The sequence below is a fragment of the Phyllobates terribilis genome, unplaced genomic scaffold, assembly GCF_046119375.1.
Source record: "Phyllobates terribilis strain yellow unplaced genomic scaffold, ASM4611937v1 Scaffold_11__3_contigs__length_659146591, whole genome shotgun sequence".
NCBI lineage: Eukaryota > Metazoa > Chordata > Amphibia > Anura > Dendrobatidae > Phyllobates > Phyllobates terribilis.
This window is the reverse complement of record NW_027362771.1, coordinates 272,651,241-272,671,158: the sequence shown is the minus strand read 5'-3', so window position 1 is coordinate 272,671,158 and position 19,918 is coordinate 272,651,241.

The following is a 19,918-nucleotide window of genomic DNA, read 5'->3' as shown; positions in this document are numbered from 1 at the left end:
AACTTGGACATGTGGGAGTAAAATTTCTATGGTAATAGAACGTATGTTTCTTAGGAACACAAAATGTATGTTTTTAGGCACATAAAATGAGAATTGATGATGCAATAGAGGTAGGTAAGGAAGTGTATGGAAAGCAGTAGGTGAGGTGATGGTGGGGCTGATGACAATGACAAGGTACTACTTGCCATTGCACGCTGGTTACTTGAAAGATGATCATGCGAGCAAAATCCACTGTAACATACCTGGCGGCGTCCTTGCATAGTGGTACATCTCCCACTGTGCAAGACCGCGCACTTGATCTCCAGTCCAGAATGTCTCTCTGGCTTCCCTCCATGCTGTCTGTTTGTGTCTGTTTCTGCTGCTTAAGGGCGGCGCCCAATCACTTCCTGCTTTTTGTACCTGCTGCAGGCACACCCCTTGTGCGTCCTCAGCCTATTGCTGTCTGTCACCTGGTATTTAACCCAGCTGCTCCAATCAATCCCTGCCTGAGCATTGTGTTTCATTTAGTGTGCTCTTGCACTCTGAATGTGCCAGGTCCCTTCTGTGTTCTCTTGTCTGCCTATCTTGGAGGCTGTATTTCCAGGCCTGTCTGAACACGCTCCTAGCCTGTTCCTCCTGCCCTCTAGGGGCTGCATTCCTAGGCCCGCTCCTGTATCTTGCTACTGTGTCTGTTCTTGTCTGTATACTCTTCTAGCCTGTTTCCCGTGTTTCTCTATGTCCGTACCTTTCCTTTTTCTGCAGAGTCTGAACTCGTACCTAACTCCTGCTCGTTGTCACTGTACTCCCATTTGTGAATTTGTGGTCCACTCGCTACTTCACTGCAAGTACCCTGTGGGTATCTGGTTTTGCCTTTCCCTTCCTGTATGTTCCGTGTGAACAGAGCCCTGTCCCCCCTGCTCTGCCTTTGCTCACCGCTCCAGCAATTCTAGCCTGCTCTGCCTTTGCTCACCGTTCTGGCGGTTCTAGCCTGCTCTGCCTTTGCTCACCGCTCCGGCAGTTCTAGCCTGCTCTGCCTTTGCTCACCGCTCCGGCGGTTCTAGCCTGCTCTGCCTTTGCTAACAGCTCCGGCGGTTCAAGCCTGCTCTGCCTTTGCTCACAGCTCCGGCGGTTCAAGCCTGCTCTGCCTTTGCTCACCGCTCCGGCGGTTCTAGCCTGCTCTGCCTTTGCTCACCGCTTCGGCGGTTCTAGCCTGCTCTGCCTTTGCTCACCGCTCCGGCGGTTCTAGCCTGCTCTGACTCCTTGCTCACTGCTCCGGCAGTCTCGCTCTGCTCTGACTCCTTGCTCACTGCTCCGGCAGTCTCGCTCAGCTCTGACCCTTTGCTCACCTCTCCAGGCGGCCTTGTCCTGCTCTACTCTTGCTCACCGCTCCAGGCGGCCTTGTCCTGCTCTACTCTTGCTCACCGCTCCAGGCGGCCTTGTCCTGCTCTAATCTTGCTCACCGCTCCAGGCGGCATTGTCCTGCTTTACTCTTGCTCACTGCTCCAGGCGGCCTCGTCCTGCTCTACTCTTGCTCACCGCTCCAGGCGGTCTCGTCCTGCCCTGCTCTCGCTCACCTCTCTGGGCGGCCTCACTCTGCTGTGTTTGTCCGCCACATCTGTGGTTCTGTTCCTGAGTCCCAGTGTGTACTGGGCCCTATCCCGCCTGTGTTCCTACCTGCTAGTGCCTCCCTGTCTGCACTCTAGCCGTGCTTGCCTGTACCCCCCTGCCTGCATACCCGCCTGCCTGCATACCAGTCGTGCCTGCCTATTCCCACCAGTCTGTGTGCCAGCCTAACCAGTCTGTTCCTGTATTCCCCTTGTGTGGGTCAACAGCCGTGTCCGGGGTCTGTCCTGGAGTAGCACCTGGTCCCTCTGCTCGGTTCCTCCTTGGTGCACTGGCGTCGTATGCCGTCGTGCGACCCTGGTCGGATCGGGTGAATACCTAGTTACGCCCCTCCAGGCATTCACTCTCCGGCACGGTCCAGTGGAATCACACGCACACGCCGCTCAGCCCGGGCGTGTGCATTACAGCATGCTCAGGCCATGGTTCCCGTTGAGCCCCACGGCCTTCGCTCTCTGAGACATTTTCCAGCGAATACATGCATTAAAAATAAATAAATAATTTTTTTTTTCCCTCGCCGAGTTCCAGGCGAATTACGCACCCGTCCAGATGGATCTATCAGCTCTCGTTCCTGTGGATCCGCCACGTTACTATGGGAATCCAAGACAGAGTTGTGCATTTGTGGAGCAATGCATGCTACACTTCAAGTTCTACCCTCTATGTTTTCCCACAGATCGGGCTAAGGTGGGATTCATGATGTCTTACCTAGCGGGTGATGCCTTGAATTGGATCACCCCCCTATGGGACGCACAGGATCCTATCGTCCTGGACATAATGGCCTTCCTGGTGGCCTTTCTAATGGTCTTCAATGATCCTAACCCGGAGGCTCCTGCTGAAGCTTCACTTCCCAATATCCTGGAGCAGCCCTGATGGGTAATGTGTGTGGGTAGCGCAATAGTCCTCCAGCCCAATGAGACTTCTGCCCACCCAGAATCCTCACAGGGTGACTACGCTCTCCGGAATACTTCTCCCAACCTCAAGAGGCAGTCCAGACGTGCTACACGTAGAGGCAAGCCGTCACGACAGGGTCTGTCCTCCCTGAGACCTCCTGACCCCAACCTTGAAGTCGCTACTGAAGCTTCATCTCCCTGTATCCCGGAGAAGACCCAACGGGTAATGTACGTGGGCAATGCACCAGTTCTCCTGCCCGAAGAGACTGCTTCCCACCCAGAATCCACACCGGAGGACCCCCTGTTGCCTCCTGAATCCCCCGGGATACCACTTGATGACAATTGGAGAGAGACTTCCCTATACTCTGCACCTGATACCTCGCCCGCTTCGTCCAGTGAGTCCGACCTAGTGTTCCCCGAAGGAGAGGTTACCCCCGAGTCTCTACACCCCTACGATCAGGCGGAGGATCTCCAGTTGTCTCCTGAGCCCTTCGGGGTGCTACCTGGTAGCGAAAGGACAGAGACTCTCCTATACTCTGTACCTGATACCTTGCTCGCTTCGTCCAGTGAGTTCAACCTAGTGTACTCTGAAGCAGAGGTCACCCATGAGTCTCTACACCCCTCCAACCAGGCGGAGGACCTCCAGTTGTCTCCAGAACCCTTCGGCGTGCCACCTGGTGGTGAATGGACAGAGACTCTCCTATACTCTGCACCTGATGCCTCGCTCGCTTCGTCCAGTGAGTCCAACCTAGCGTACTCCGAAGCAGAGGTTACTCCCGAGTCTCTACACCCCTCCGACCAGGCGGAGGACCTCCAGCTGTCTCCAGAACCCTTCGGGGTGCCACCTGGTGGTGAATGGACAGAGACTTTCCTATATCCTGGATCTGATACCTCGCTCGCTTCGCCTAGTGAGTCTAACCTAGCGTACTCCGAAGCAGATGTTTTCCCCGAGCTTCTTCACTCTTCTGACCCGGCGGAGGACCTCCAGTTGTTTCCTGAATCCTCCGGGGTACCACCAGATAACAAAGAGACAGTGACTTTTCTTCACCCTGTACCTGAAAACCCATCTATTTCTTCCTGTGAGTTTGACAAGATGTACCTCGAAGCAGAGATTACCCCCAAGTCTCTGCTTCCCTCCAACAAGGTGGAGGACTTCCAGTTGTCTCCTGTACCCTCTGGGGTGCCACCTGAAAATATATGGAGAGAGACTTCCTTGTGTGCTGTTCCTGGTACTCCACCCATTTCGTCTGTTGCTGAGGATGGCTGGATAGGAGGTAGCATCCTAGCTACCCAGAGGAGACCAGTTTTTCCGGTGGACAGTGGAAGTGATCTCCTTGAAGTGAAGGATTGGCCCTCGAATTCCCTGCGGAACATTCTGGTAGGCCTGAGGAAGAAGGGGCGTAAGGGGGGGGGTACTGTAACATACCTGGCGGCATCCTTGCATAGTGGTCCATCTCCCACTGTGCAAGACCGCGCACTTGATCTCCAGTCCAGAATGTCTCTCTGGCTTCCCTCCATGCTGTCTGTTTGTGTCTGTTTCTGCTGCTTAAGGGCGGCGCCCGATCACTTCCTGCTTTTTGTACCTGCTGCAGGCACACCCCTTGTGCGTCCTTAGCCTATTGCTGTTTGTCACCTGGTATTTAACCCAGCTGCTCCAATCAATCCTTGCCTGAGCATTGTGTTTCATTTAGTGTGCTCTTGCACTCTGAATGTGCCAGGTCCCTTCTGTGTTCTCTTGTCTGCCTATCCTGGAGGCTGTATTTCCAGGCCTGTCTGAACACGCTCCTAGCCTGTTCCTCCTGCCCTCTAGGGGCTGCATTCCTAGACCCACTCCTGTATCTTGCTACTGTGTCTGTTCTTGTCTGTATACTCTTCTAGCCTGTTTCCCGTGTTTCTCTATGTCCGTACCTTTCCTTTTTCTGCAGAGTCTGAACTCGTACCTAACTCCTGCTCGTTGTCACTGTACTCACGTTTGTGAGTTTGTGGTCCACTCGCTACTTCACTGCAAGTACCCTGTGGGTATCTGGTTCTGCCTTTCCCTTCCTGTCTGTTCCGTGTGAACAGAGCCCTGTCCCCCCTGCTCTGCCTTTGCTCACCGCTCCGGCGATTCTAGCCTGCTCTGCCTTTGCTCACCGCTCTGGCGGTTTTAGCCTGCTCTGCCTTTGCTCACCGCTCCGGCGGTTCTAGCCTGCTCTGCCTTTGCTCACCGCTCCAGCGGTTCTAGCCTGCTCTGCCTTTGCTCACCGCTCCGGTGGTTCTAGCCTGCTCTGCCTTTGCTCATCGCTCCGGCGGTTCTAGCCTGCTCTGCCTTTGCTCACCGCTCCGGCGGTTCTAGCCTGCTCTGACTCCTTGCTCACTGCTCCGACAGTCTCGTTCTGCTCTGACTCCTTGCTCACTGCTCCGGCAGTCTCGCTCTGCTCTGAATCCTTGCTCACTGCTCCAGCAGTCTCGCTCAGCTCTGACCCTTTGCTCACCTCTCCAGGCGGCCTTGTCCTGCTCTACTCTTGCTCACCGCTCCAGGCGGCTTGTCCTGCTCTACTCTTGCTCACCGCTCCGGCGGCCTTGTCCTGCTCTACCCTTGCTCACCGCTCCTGGCGCCATTGTCCTGCTCTTCTCTTGCTCACTGCTCCAGGCGGCCTCGTCTTGCTCTATTCTTGCTCACCGCTCCAGGCGGACTCGTCCTACCCTGCTCTCGCTCACCTCTCTGGGCGGCCTCACTCTGCTGTGTTTGTCCGCCACATCTGTGGTTCTGTTCCTGAGTCCCAGTGTGTACTGGGTCCTATCCCGCCTGTGTTCCTACCTGCTAGTGCCTCCCTGTCTGCACTCTAGCAGTGCTTGCCTGAACCCCCCTGCCTGCATACCCGCCTGCCTGCATACCAGTCGTGCCTGCCTATTCCCACCAGTCTGTGTGCCAGCCTAACCAGTCTGTTCCTGTATTCCCCTTGTGTGGGTCAACAGCTGTGTCCGGGGTCTGTCCTGGAGTAGCACCTGGTCCCTCTGGTCAGTTCCTCCTTGGTGCACTGGCGTCGTATGCCGTCGTGCGACCCTGGTCGGATCGGGTGAATACCTAGTTACGCCCCTCCAGGCATTCACTCTCCGGCACGGTCCAGTGGAATCACACGCACACGCCGCTCAGCCCGGGCGTGTGCATTACAGCCACTTTCTTCTATGCCATTTGAACTTCAAATATTGAAGTATGTTTCGAGATCTGAAAGAAATGAATACAGCACAGCCTTGTATGGGGTGATAAGCAAGATTTCTGCTTTATTAGCGCAAGCAAGCAACTTAAGTAGTGTCAGAGGCAAAGAAAATTTCCCTCTAAAATATGTAGCCAATAGGTACTTTAGGGGCGTGAACAGAAATGTGAAACCTTCCCCATCAAGCAGTATTATTTGATCACCAAGACACAGAAGTTATAAGACAAGATGTACTGTATATCACAGACACAAAATGAAGTCTGTTCTATCACAATCAAGAGGAATGGAAGTAGAACAGCTTGAGTCTTACACATTTGGCTGGTCTGTTTGCTTTCTCTGCATGAACAGGTGATGCTGTTTCTTGTGCTGACGAAGTAAAGTACTTCTTATTCTATGAGAGCCAGGATGTACTCAGCTTATTTTCCAACAGCATAATCTGCACAATGCAATTGTCTGGACCTCCAGCAATGTGAAAAAGAATTCCCACACACGAAAAGCTTGCACATACAGTACTTCTCACCACCACTGTTTTGTCCCATACAGAATCACCATCATCATCATCATCATCCATGATTCAGCTGACAGGTGTCTCTGTCTGTGAAATGGCCAGTGCTCCTTGCTCCCCCACTTGATTTCCTCCCCGAGGTTTGCAGAGGCTCAGAATGATACTACTATGGACAATTTCTGTACCACCACCATGCAAAGAGCATGCAATATAGATTGATGTTAGAATCATGTTGTTCATCTCCTTCGGCACCATGTTTTCCGAGAACAAAGGTTGACTGTTTATTAGTGTTGAGCGATACCTTCTGATATCGGGAAATATCGGATCGGATTGAATCGGACCGATACCGAAAAAGTATCGGATATCGCCGATTCCGATACCGGAAACCAATGCAAGTCAATGGGACAGAAATATCGGAATGAAAATAAACCCTTTCTTTCCTTGTAGGTTAATTCTACATGAAGGAAAACCACTAAGAATAATGTAGAATGTATTGGGGGAGGTGGGGGAGACAATAAAGGCATAGAGGTTTAGCCCAATCAAATGGAATAGCAGGAATTAATATATTTTTTAAGACGTTCTGAGTTACGGAAATATTGACTATGTTAAGTATTTTTATATTTTGTCAGATATTTATGTTGCACTACTTCCATGCTCTTCACCTTCTTTTTTACTTCTCCCACACTTTCTCCTTCATCATCCTCAGCATATTTTTCATCCTCTTCTTCGTCACCTTCTTCATCTTCTTCTTCTTCACCTTCTTCGTATTATTGTTTTTTTTACATTCTTCATATTCTACTTCTTCATCTTCTTCATATTCTTCTTCTTCATCATATTCTTATTTGTGACAGGCATTCCTGTAGTTGTTATCTATAAAAGGTTGGACATTACACCTTTCGTTCTGCCCGTCGCAAAAGATTTACAACAGGATTTGTCCGCGTTCAGTTTGGCCTGCAGCAGCAGGTCTTTTCCAGGGGCACCACGAGGAGTAACGGACTCACCCCCATACACTGCTTAGTCATCTTCTGCTTATAATTTAGATATTATCTTTTGCTCTGATTTTTAGTCTTATGCTTAATGTTCTTCCGCTTTTTGTTCTGCAGCTTCTTGTATTTCTGCTTCTTGGTTTTCTGTCTCTTGTTCTTCTGTATCTTGGTGCTTGTCTTCTCTTCTTTGTCCTCTTGGTCAACTTCTTCAGGGTCATCTTCTTGGTCTTCTTCGGGGTGATCTTCAGGGTCGTCGTCTTCGGGGGTCCTCGTCTTCGGGGTCCTCGTCTTCTTTGGGTTGGTCTTCTGGGTCCTCGTCTTCGGGTTCCTCGTCTTCTTCGGGGTGGTCTTCAGGGTCCTCGTCTTCTTCGGGGTGGTCTTCAGGGTCCTCGTCTTCTTCGGGGTGGTCTTCAGGGTCCTCGTTTTCTTCGGGGTGGTCGTCAGGGTCCTCGTCTTCAGGGTCGTTGTCTTCGGGGTCCTCGTCTTCTTAGGGTTGGTCTTCAGGGTCCTCGTCTTCAGGGTCCTCATCAGGGAGATCCAGAGTGATTACCAAGAACCATTTCAAAAAGCTTGAACTTGGAAATGTAGCAGAAGGTACAAGAAAGCTGATGAACTACCGAGAACCAGCTGACGGTACTGGAACCCGGATGGGTAGTAGAAGGTACAAGAGCCAAAGGAACTGCCGAAGACCAGCTGACGGTACTGGAACCCGGTTACTAAGCAGGAGGTACCTGTGCCAGAAAGCACTACCAAGGACCAGCAGACGTTGGTGGAACTTGGATACCGAGAAGGAGGCACCTAATCCAAAGGCACTGCCGAGAACCAGCTGACGGTACTGGAACCCGGATGGGTAGCAGAAGGTACCCATGTAAAAAAAAGTTCAAGGCCGCGAGCCGGCCGCAGTTACCAAAACCCACAGTCCTACAGGGGGTGCTTGTCCTATTGGCACTATGGAACCAGCCTTCATTGCCTGATCCCGCAGCCCACATAGGAGTCACCTAAACTGCAGGCACCATAGAGTCGGCTAACCCGACCGCAACACGACAGAACAACGCATTGGAGGCAAAGTGACGTTGACACTACCCGGAAACAGCTGGTGTGCTGGAACCAGGCTGGGCAGGAGGGAGTACCCATGCCAAAGTTACTGCCGAGAACCAGCTGACGGTACTGGAACCCGGATGGGTAGTAGAAGGTACAAGAGCAAATGGAACTACCGAGGACCAGCTGACGGTACTGGAACCCGGATGGGTAGTAGAAGGTACAAGAGCCAATGGAACTGCCGAAGACCAGCTGACGGTACTGGAACTCGGTTACTAAGCAGGAGGTACCTGGGCCAGAAAGCACTACCAAGGACCAGCAGACGTTGGTGGAACTTGGATACCGAGAAGGAGGCACCTAATCCAAAGGCACTGCCGAGAACCAGCTGACGGTACTGGAACCCGGATGGGTAGCAGAAGGTACCCATGTAAAAAAAAGTTCAAGGCCGCGAGCCGGCCGCAGTTACCAAAACCAACAGTCCTACAGGGGGTGCTTGTCCTATTGGCACTATGGAACCAGCATTCATTGCCAGATCCCGCAGCCCACATAGGAGTCACCTAAACTGCAGGCACCATAGAATCGGCTAACCCGACCGCAACACGACAGGACAACGCATTGGAGGCAAAGTGACGTTGACACTACCCGGAAACAGCTGGCATGCTGGAACCAGGCTGGGCAGGAGGGAGTACCCATGCCAAAGTCACTGCCGAGAACCAGCTGATGGTACTGGAACCCGGATGGGTAGTAGAAGGTACAAGAGCAAATGGAACTACCGAGGACCAGCTGACGGTACTGGAACCCGGATGGGTAGCAGAAGGTACAAGAGCCAATGGAACTGCCGAAGACCAGCTGAAGGTACTGGAACTCGGTTACTAAGCAGGAGGTACCTGTGCCAGAAAGCACTACCAAGGACCAGCAGACGTTGGTGGAACTTGGATACCGAGAAGGAGGCACCTAATCCAAAGGCACTGCCGAGAACCAGCTGACGGTACTGGAACCCGGATGGGTAGCAGAAGGTACCCATGTAAAAATAAGTTCAAGGCCGCGAGCCAGCCGCAGTTACCAAAACCCACAGTCCTACAGGGGGTGCTTGTCCTATAGGCACTATGGAACCAGCCTTCATTGCCAGATCCCGCAGCCCACATAGGAGTCACCTAAACTGCAGGCACCATAGAGTCGGCTAACCCGACCGCAACACGACAGGACAACGCATTGGAGGCAAAGTGACGTTGACACTACCCAGAAACAGCTGGCGTGCTGGAACCAGGCTGAGCAGGAGGGAGTACCCATGCCAAAGACACTGCCGAGAACCAGCTGACGGTACTGGAACCCGGATGGGTAGTAGAAGGTACAAGAGCCAATGGAACTGCCGAAGACCAGCTGACGGTACTGGAACTCGGTTACTAAGCAGGAGGTACCTGTGCCAGAAAGCACTACCAAGGACCAGCAGACGTTGGTGGAACTTGGATACCGAGAAGGAGGCACCTAATCCAAAGGCACTGCCAAGAACCAGCTGACGGTACTGGAACTTGGATGGGTAGCAGAAGGTACCCATGTAAAAAAAAGTTCAAGGCCGCGAGCCGGCCGCAGTTACCAAAACCCACAGTCCTACAGGGGGTGCTTGTCCTATTGGCACTATGGAACCAGCCTTCATTGCCTGATCCCGCAGCCCACATAGGAGTCACCTAAACTGCAGGCACCATAGAGTCGGCTAACCCGACCGCAACACGACAGGACAACGCATTGGAGGCAAAGTGACGTTGACACTACCCAGAAACAGCTGGCGTGCTGGAACCAGGCTGGGCAGGAGGGAGTACCCGTGCCAAAGACACTGCCGAGAACCAGCTGACGGTACTGGAACCTGAATGGATAGTAGAAGGTACAAGAGCCAATGGAACTGCCGAAGACCAGCTGACGGTACTGGAACTCGGTTACTAAGCAGGAGGTACCTGTGCCAGAAAGCACTACCAAGGACCAGCAGACGTTGGTGGAACTTGGATACCAAGAAGGAGGCACCTAATCCAAAGACAATGCCGAGAACCAGCTGACGGTACTGGAACCCAGATGGGTAGCAGAAGGTACCCATGTAAAAAAAAGTTCAAGGCCGCGAGCCGGCCGCAGTTACCAAAACCCACAATCCTACAGGGGGTGCTTGTCCTATTGGCACTATGGAACCAGCCTTCATTGCCTGATCCCGCAGCCCACATAGGAGTCACCTAAACTGCAGGCACCATAGAGTCGGCTAACCCGACCGCAACACGACAGGACAACGCATTGGAGGCAAAGTGACGTTGACACTACCCGGAAACAGCTGGCGTGCTGGAACCAGGCTGGGCAGGAGGGAGTACCCATGCCAAAGTCACTGCCGAGAACCAGCTGACGGTACTGGAACCCGGATGGGTAGTAGAAGGTAGAAGAGCAAATGGAACTACCGAGGACCAGCTGACGGTACTGGAACTCGGTTACTAAGCAGGAGGTACCTGTGCCAGAAAGCACTACCAAGAACCAGCAGACGTTGGTGGAACTTGGATACCGAGAAGGAGGCACCTAATCCAAAGGCACTGCCGAGAACCAGCTGACGGTACTGGAACCCGGATGGGTGGTAGAAGGTACAAGAGCAAATGGAACTACCGAGAACCAGCTGGCGGTGCTGGAACCCAGGGTAAATACTAAAAACAGAGTGGAGCCAGAGGTGTAATTGGAGCAAGTTTTAAATCAGTAGTACAGTGGATATGGACAAAGCAGGAGAATTTTCCGGACACACAGCAGGGGAACAGCTGACGTTACTGAACCCCAATAACACTGGAGCAACCGTTGACTGTGCAGACGGCACTTCTGAGCAGCAACTAGCGGTATTGGAGCCCAGGGTAAATACTAAAAACAGAGGAGCCAGAGGTGTATTTGGAGGAGGTTTTAAATCAGTAGTACAGTGGATGTGGACAAAGCAGGAGAAATTGCCGTCCGCACAGCAGGGGAACAGCTGACGTTACCGAACCCCAATAACACGGCAGCAAGTGTTGACTGTGCAGATGGCACTTCCGAGCGCCAACTGGCGGTGTTGGAGCTCAGAGATAATACTGAAAACAGAGGAGCCAGAGGTGTATTTGGAGGAGGTTTTAAATCAGTAGTACAGAGGATGTGGACAGAGCAGGAGAAATTGCCGTCCGCACAGCAGGGGAACAGCTGACGTTACTGAACCCCAATAACACGGCAGCAAGTGTTGACTGTGCAGATGGCACTTCCAAGGGCCAACTGGCGTGTTGGAGCTCAGGGATAATACTGAAAACAGAGGAGCCAGAGGTGTAATTGGAGCAACTTTAAAATCTGTAGTAGTGAGAATGTGGACAGAGCAGGAGAAATTGCCGTCCGCACAGCAGGGGAACAGCTGACGTTACTGAACCCCAATGAAATGGCAGCAAGTGTTGACTGTGCAGACGGCACTTCCGAGCGCCAACTGGCGGTGTTGGAGCTCAGGGATAATACTGAAAACAGAGGAGCCAGAAGTGTATTTGGAGGAGGTTTTTAATCAGTAGTACAGTGGATGTGGACAGAGCAGGAGAAATTGCCGTCCGCACAGCAGGGGAACAGCTGATGTTACTGAACCCCAATGAAATGGCAGCAAGTGTTGACTGTGCAGACGGCACTTCCGAGTGCCAACTGGCGGTGTTGGAGCTCAGGGATAATACTGAAAACAGAGGAGCCAGAGGTGTAATTGGAGCAACTTTAAAATCTGTAGTAGTGAGAATGTGGACAGAGCAGGAGAAATTGCCGTCCGCACAGCAGGGGAACAGCTGACGTTACTGAACCCCAATAACATGGCAGCAAGTGTTGACTGTGCAGACGACACTTCCGAGCGCCAACTGGCGGTGTTGGAGCTCAGGGATAATACTGAAAACAGAGGAGCCAGAGGTGTATTTGGAGGAGATTTTAAATCAGTAGTACAGTGGATGTGGACAGAGCAGGAGAAAGTGCCGTCCGCACAGCAGGGGAACAGCTGACATTACTGAACCCCAATAACATGGCAGCAAGTGTTGACTGTGCAGACGGCACTTCCGAGCGCCAACTGGCGGTTTTGGAGCTCAGGGATAATACTGAAAACAGAGGAGCCAGAGGTGTAATTGGAGCAACTTTAAAATAAGTAGTAGTGAGAATGTGGACAGAGCAGGAGAAATTGCCGTCCGCACAGCAGGGGAACAGCTGACGTTACTGAACCCCAATAACACGGCAGCAAGTGTTGACTGTGCAGACGGCACTTCCGAGCACCAACTGGCGGTGTTGGAGCTCAGGGATAATACTGAAAACAGAGGAGCCAGAGGTGTAATTGGAGCAACTTTAAAATCTGTAGTAGTGAGAATGTGGACAGAGCAGGAGAAATTGCCGTCCGCACAGCAGGGGAACAGCTGACGTTACTGAACCACAATGACATGGCAGCAAGTGTTGACTGTGCAGACGGCACTTCCAAGCGCCAACTGGCGGTGTTGGAGCTCAGGTATAATACTGAAAACAGAGGAGCCAGAGGTGTAATTGGAGCAACTTTAAAATCTGTAGTAGTGAGAATGTGGACAGAGCAGGAGAAATTGCCATCCGCACAGCAGGGGAACAGCTGACGTTACTGAACCCCAATGACACGGCAGCAAGTGTTGACTGTGCAGACGGCACTTCCGAGCGCCAACTGGTGGTGTTGGAGCTCAGGGATTACAGTTCAGGTGGTAGAAACATGAACAGAACAGGAGACTTGGATACTTTTGCCAACAATTATTTATTCTGGAAGAGGACTGGCAAATTCATGAGAGATCCAGGCCTTGTTCATTTTGAGAAAAGTAAGCCGGTCAACGTTATCGGAGGATAGTCGCATGCGACGGTCTGTTAGTACACCACCTGCGGCACTAAAGACGCGTTCCGATAATACACTAGCAGCAGGGCAAGCTAGCACCTCCAATGCATACTGACTTAGCTCTGGCCATGTATCTAGCTTACAGACCCAAAACTTGAAGGGAGAAGAGCCATCTGGGAGTACACTAAGAGGGCAAGACATGTAGTCTGTCACCATCTGACGGAAACGTTGCCTCCTGCTGACTGGAGCCGTCTGTGATGGTGTAGACATTTGTGGCGGCGGGGACACAAAACTTTGCCACATTTCGGCCATACTGGTCTTGCCTTGTGCTGAGGCGCTGCTTCAGCTCCCTCTTTGTGCAGAGCTTCCTCCACTGCCTCGACGCACTGATCTGCTTTGTAAAGCACTAGCACTGCTCTCGGTTGGAATGGAGAACATGATGGAATGCACCAGTACGTCTTGGTACTCCCGCATTTTACGCTCCCGGTTCAACGGTGTTATGAGGCTTTGTAAGTTGTCCCGGTAGCGAGGATCTAGGAGGGTGGACACCCAATAATCAGCCGTGTTGAGAATGTGGGCGATGCGGCGGTCGTTTCTCAGGCACTGCAGCATGAAATCAACCATGTGCTGCAGACTGCCAACTGGCCAAGAAACGCTGTCCCCTGCTTGAGGCGTGATCTCTGCCTGCTCTGCATCACCCCACCCTCACTCTAGATACTGACTACTAGAGCATTGTGTACCTCCCTCCTCTGGACAGATGTCTTCCTCATCCATTGACTCCTCCTCATCCTCCTCACAAAGTGTCCCCTGCCTAGGCCTTTGTGAGGAACCACGTTGCGCAGACTGTAGAGAAGCAGATGGCATTTGTGACTCCTCATCCTCCACCTCTTCCAAAACCTCGTCCCTTAGTGCTTGCAGTGTTTTTTCAAGCAGGAAGATAAGGGGGATAGTCATGCTGACTAGTGCATCATCTGCACTCGCCATCCGCGTGGAATAATCGAAGGCAAGCAAAACGTGGCAAATGTCCTTCATAGAGGCCCACTCAGTGGTGGTGAAGTGTGAACAGCGCGCACTGCGACTTCTTTGCGCCTGCTGCAGCTGGTACTCCATTACTGCTGCCTGCTGCTCACACAACCTCTCCAACATATGTAACGTTGAATTCCACCTGGTGGGTAGGTCACATATGATGCGATGCTCCGGTAGACGTAATCGGCGCTGCAGAGCTGCAATGCGTGATCTTGCATTGCTGGAACGCCGCAAGTGAGCGCACTCTATGCGGACCTTGTGAAGCAGTGCATCAAGATCCGGATAGTCCCTCAAAAAACTCTGCACGACCAATTTGAGCACATGTGCCAGACATGGGATGTGAGTGAGGTTGCCTAGGCCCAGAGCTGCCACCAGATTTCGGCCATTGTCACACACTACCATGCCTGGCTGGAGATTCGCTGGCACAAACCACACGTCGCTCTGCTGCTTGATGGCATTCCAGAGCTCCTGCGCTGTGTGGCTTCGATTCCCCAAAGAAATTAATTTTAATACGGCCTGTTGATGTTTGGCCACGGCTGTGCTCATATTGGTCACCATAACAGGTAACCGTTCACGGGTCGATGTGGAGGTAGACCGTGACGGCTCCTGCAGCGCTGATTCAGAGGAACTGGAGTATGAGGAGGAGTCAATGTGTACAGACTGGATTCCTGCAATCCTTGGAGTTGGCAGAACACGTACAGCGCCACTCTCAAGATCTGTACCCGGCTCCACAACATTTACCCAATGGGCAGTGAGGGAAAGGTATCGTCCCTGTTCATGCTTACTGGTCCACGCATCGGTGGTCAGGTGGACCTTGCTACTGACGGCGTTTTGTAGCGCATGTTTAATTTTTCCCTCCACATGATGTTGCAGGGCAGGGACGGCTTGCCTGCTGAAATAAAAGCGGCTGGGCACGTTGTATTGTGGGACTGCCAATGCCATAAAGTTACGGAATGTGTCAGTCTCCACCAGCCTGAATGATAGCATTTCAAGGGCCAGTAGTTTAGCAATGCCAGCATTCAGAGCCTGTGCTCGGGGGTGGTTTGCCGAGTATGGGCGCCTTTTCTCCCATGCCTGTGCTAACGATGGCTGTAGACTGGCCTGGGAGTGTGAGGATGACTGGGAAAGTGGTGCTGTGGGTGGAATTACACTGTGTCTCTGTACAACAGTGCCAGAGATTCTTCCATGGCGATCCTGTGAGGAAGCCGAACCAGCTGTGTGTGAGCTGGAGGAAGAGGCTACAACACGAGCTGAAGAGGTGGTAGGTGGCGCTGTAGGTTGGCCTAGGTCTTCAGTGTGTTTTTGTAACTCCACCACGTGCTTGGTCCGCACATGTTTCCACATATTTGTGGTATTGAGGTTGCTGACACTTTTCCCTCTTTTCACCTTCTGATTACACAGCTTGCATTTGACAAAGCAAATGTCATCTGCAACTGTGTCAAAAAAGGACCAGGCACTGCAAGTCTTGGGAGCGCCCGCTTTGGATTTTGGAAGAGCCATGCTCCTAATGGGTGCCGAAGTGGAGGCTACAGGCAACCAAGTTTGCCCCCTCCCTCTCCCTCCTTTTTGGGCTGTTCGGGGAATCTCTTCCTCAGAGCTGCTCCCACCACCTTCCTGTCCCTCACGCCATGATGGGTCAAGGACCTCATCATCTACACCACCCTCTTCAAACAACTGCTTCTCCTGGGTAGTCTCGACAGCACAGTACGCACCAGAAAGTGGCACCTGAGTCTCATCATCAGATGCGTACTGAGGTGTGCTGCTGACTATAGGCACTGGCCCACCCGCCTCTTCAGATTCAGAGAGACAAAACGGTTGCGCATCACTGCATACTACCTCTTCTTCAAATTCTCGAATTCTGCTTGGCTGGCCCCCTCTTTCCAAGCCAAGAGATTCAGAGAACAGAAGTAGAGATGGCTCCTGTCCAGGGCTCTCTGACTGCCTGGGCAATTTGGCAGGTGGTGAAGAGACAGATGGGTGCTCTTCAGTGCTCAGGACCTGAGAGGATCTGGAACTAATTGAAGTCGATGAGTTAGCTGCCATCCATCCGACAACGGCTTCAATTTGGTCCTCCCGTAGCAGTGGGGTACAGCTAGCTCCTACAAAGCTGCGCATAAAGGACTGTTCCCTGGTAAAACTGGGGGATGCTGAGTCACTGGTGCCCGCAGCAGGCACAGAATCCCCACGTCCTCTCCCTGCAGGCACAGAATCCTCACGTCCTCTCCCTGCAGAAACTCCACGCCCACGCCCACGACCACATGCCTTACTCCCTGCCTTCTTCATCTTGGTAGACTGATAAAGATAGGCAGAAAAGTACTAAGGGCTTAGTGTGCTTATTCCTGAACAGCTGCTAACAGGTATAAGAAACACTAATTTTATAAAGTGTGGACTAGACTTTAATATGAGCTAATGTGGCCTACACAACTGTAAAGTGGAGTGTTTGGTGAACTTTATTTAGGTTTTTTTTGTCACAAAAAGACACTGGATGTGCCTAAAGATGTAATAACGATAGTATCACAAACTTTTTGTAGCTATTACAATGTAGGAAGGTAACCTACAATGCAATAGATGAGGCTGCAAAAAATAGGCTAATACTAATCTGGCTGGGGCTGCAGGGCCCAATGCTGCAGAAAGGCTCCTCTAACTACTCCTATAAAGTGTGTTAGGAACCAATTTAGCTGAATACGGATGGAACCACCACACTAATAGGAGAAATCAGGAAAAATTATGAATTGGCAAAAAAGGACAATGTATGAGGCAGTGACACACACTGAGTGCACTACAAGCAGACGTGGTTGAAGCACACACTACAGGGTGAGCTGCACTCACACACCAGACCTTGCAGACAGCGGTGAACAGTACAGATGCAGAGCACTGTGCACTAGCGCTGCAAGGCCAAAAAAATTTCTCTATCTACTCCTATATAGTGTGTTTGGAACCAATTTAGCTGAATACGGATGGAACCACCACACTAATAGGAGATATCAGGAAAAATTATGAATTGGCAAAAAAGGACAATGTATGAGGCAGTGACACACACTGAGTGCACTACAACCAGACGTGGTTGAAGCACACACTACAGGGTGAGCTGCACTCACACACCAGACCTTGCAGACAGCGGTGAACAGTACAGATGCAGAGCACTGTGCACTAGCGCTGCAAGGCCAAAAAAATTTCTCTATCTACTCCTATATAGTGTGTTTGGAACAAATTTAGCTGAATACGGATGGAACCACCACACTAATAGGAGAGATCAGGAAAAATTATGAATTGGCAAAAAAGGACAATGTATGAGGCAGTGACACACACTGAGTGCACTACAACCAGACGTGGCTGAAGCACACACTACAGGGTGAGCTGCACTCACACACCAGACCTTGCAGAAAGCAGTGAACAGCACAGACAACTGTGCACTAGCACTGCAAGGCACAGCGATTTATAAAGTAGCTTGAGTAAAGCAGAATAGACCAAATAGGTAGCTAAAACTGTCCCTCAGAACAACAGCATCCTATCCCTAACTGAATTCACAGCAGAGTGAGCTCAAAATGGCGGCGGCGGCTTTTATAGTGCATCATGACATCATTTCAGCAGCCAATCACAGCCATGCCATTAGTTAAGATGCCTACATGCCTAACAGGATTTGCCCACACTTCTTAGGATCCTCATTGGCTGAATAAAATGAAAATGGCTCATTGCATTATGGGAACTTCCGATTCCGGTATACGATATTGCAAAAGAATTGGAATTAAGTATCGGAATTCTGATACCGCGAATATCGGCCGATACCCGATATTTCAGTATCGGAATGCTCAACACTACTGTTTATGTCTTCCAAAATATCAACTGAAAGTTTTTTTGGTGTAGTATGTTCCTTAGTCACAGGATGCGGTGTGTTAAGGAACTTTTGGATACAATAGAAACAAGTGTCATTGACTGATTGGAAATTTTGCTCTGCACAACATTAACCATTATGGCACTAGAGGAGGTGAATTGAGCAGAATGCTGACTCTAGATGATTGCTGTACTGACAGAGGCTATATATCCTGCTGTGATTGAGATGAAAGATGGGACATACACTTCCCAGAGATTGCAAAGGAGACCAAATGTGACTTTCGTTTGGTTCCACTGCTCAGCATTACTGGTGCTGTTAGAGCTGGTTTTAAAAGCAATCAAACTCTTACCCATGTTATTATGTTTTTTTTTATGTTGTGCTTCTACTTTTTTAGTGATGTCTGCTGTACTTTTATATAGAGACACAAAAACATTACCAGCCTGAAATAGACCAGAAGGACCCCTTTTTGGCTTCCATTGGGTCTACGTGGACCTATAGATTACTTCCACCGTTCATACACTGAATGTATTCTCATAAAATGATTAAAACAAATTCTTAATTCAAATTTTGTTTTTAATACTGTACGGAAAATTAACATTAAGATGCTGTACAAGTGAATATGAAAACATTTTTTTCTGTAAAAGATATCAGACAGACGATATAGCATACGGAGCATGACTTATCCATGGTAGCTTCACAGAAAACATTCAGAGAAATTATCTTCAGTCTGGCATTATAAATATTTGGATTAGTTGAGCTTATGGGAGGGATTATTATAGAGAAAAAGAAAAACTATTATTTTAGATAATGTTTAAAACATTAACATTTGAATTCAACAGTTTTACTCCCACATACGTGTATTATTACACTGTAAGAAAAGTAATAACTGTTGTCCAAATAATGGAGATTACAGAAACAAGATTTGCATAGAAAGTTAAAAAAGGCCACAATCATTCTTCAAGAATTCTTTGTGAATAACTGACTTAATGAAAGTCAATACATAACTCTGCAGTTAATTATGAATCCTTTTACAATTTGCTTTCTTCAGTCATCACCATTTAACTAAACCCCTTACCCGTATATAGGAAATGTTTTTGTATTTAATGAAACAGTGGGTCATAGCTAGGAGTTCAGCACAGGTAGGGGGGCAAAACACATCTGTGTTGGGCCGTAACCTAGGTCACCATGATTATAACTATGGTGGTCTAATCATTGTGGGTAGGGATGAGTGGAGCTTTCCTCTCAGACTGCACAGCTCTCCTGTCCATTAAATAACCTGTCCAATAGCTATGTCCAATTGAAAAGCTCACATGAGAAAACTACTTTTCTACTGGAGGAAACTGATTGACAGGTCTGGTCACATGCTCCTCCACCAGTAGCCACTGTTTAGAGGAAAGCTGCTCTAACAAGAGCCTGTCATGCCTATATAATAGTAAGTGCCACAAAATCATATCCCCAACACACCTGTTAAAATATAGATAATGTTCCCATCCCCATTACCTCATTAAGCAGCCAGCAATAAGCAGTATAATACAGTGACTATAGGAGGCAAATGATGCAACATTTTTAATGAAACCCAATTGCAAAAAATATTTTTTAGCCCCAATTGCATTAATTTAAGCAAGAAAAATAAATTATCCCCAAAGGTGAAAAAAAAAATATGAAAGAGTCAGCTCACCCGCTTTGAAGTCCGAGGCTCGGAAAAAATCCAGCGCCTAAGAGCTTCATAAAATCATCAACTTTATTAGATACGTATAAAAGTAGTATACAGAAAAGTCCCAACCCCATTGGGGAAGCTGTTAGTGTTTGCAACTAATATCTATCCCAATGTGGTTGGCACTTTTTCTGTATACTACTTTTATACATATCTGATTTTATGAAGCTCTTAGGCGCTGGATTTTTTCCGCCTTATCAAAGATGGAAAACCCCTTTAAACCAATTTCACCATCAATTGCAATAATTGCAACAAATCTATTATTTGCAACAGGTATTTACCTTGTTAATGAAGAAT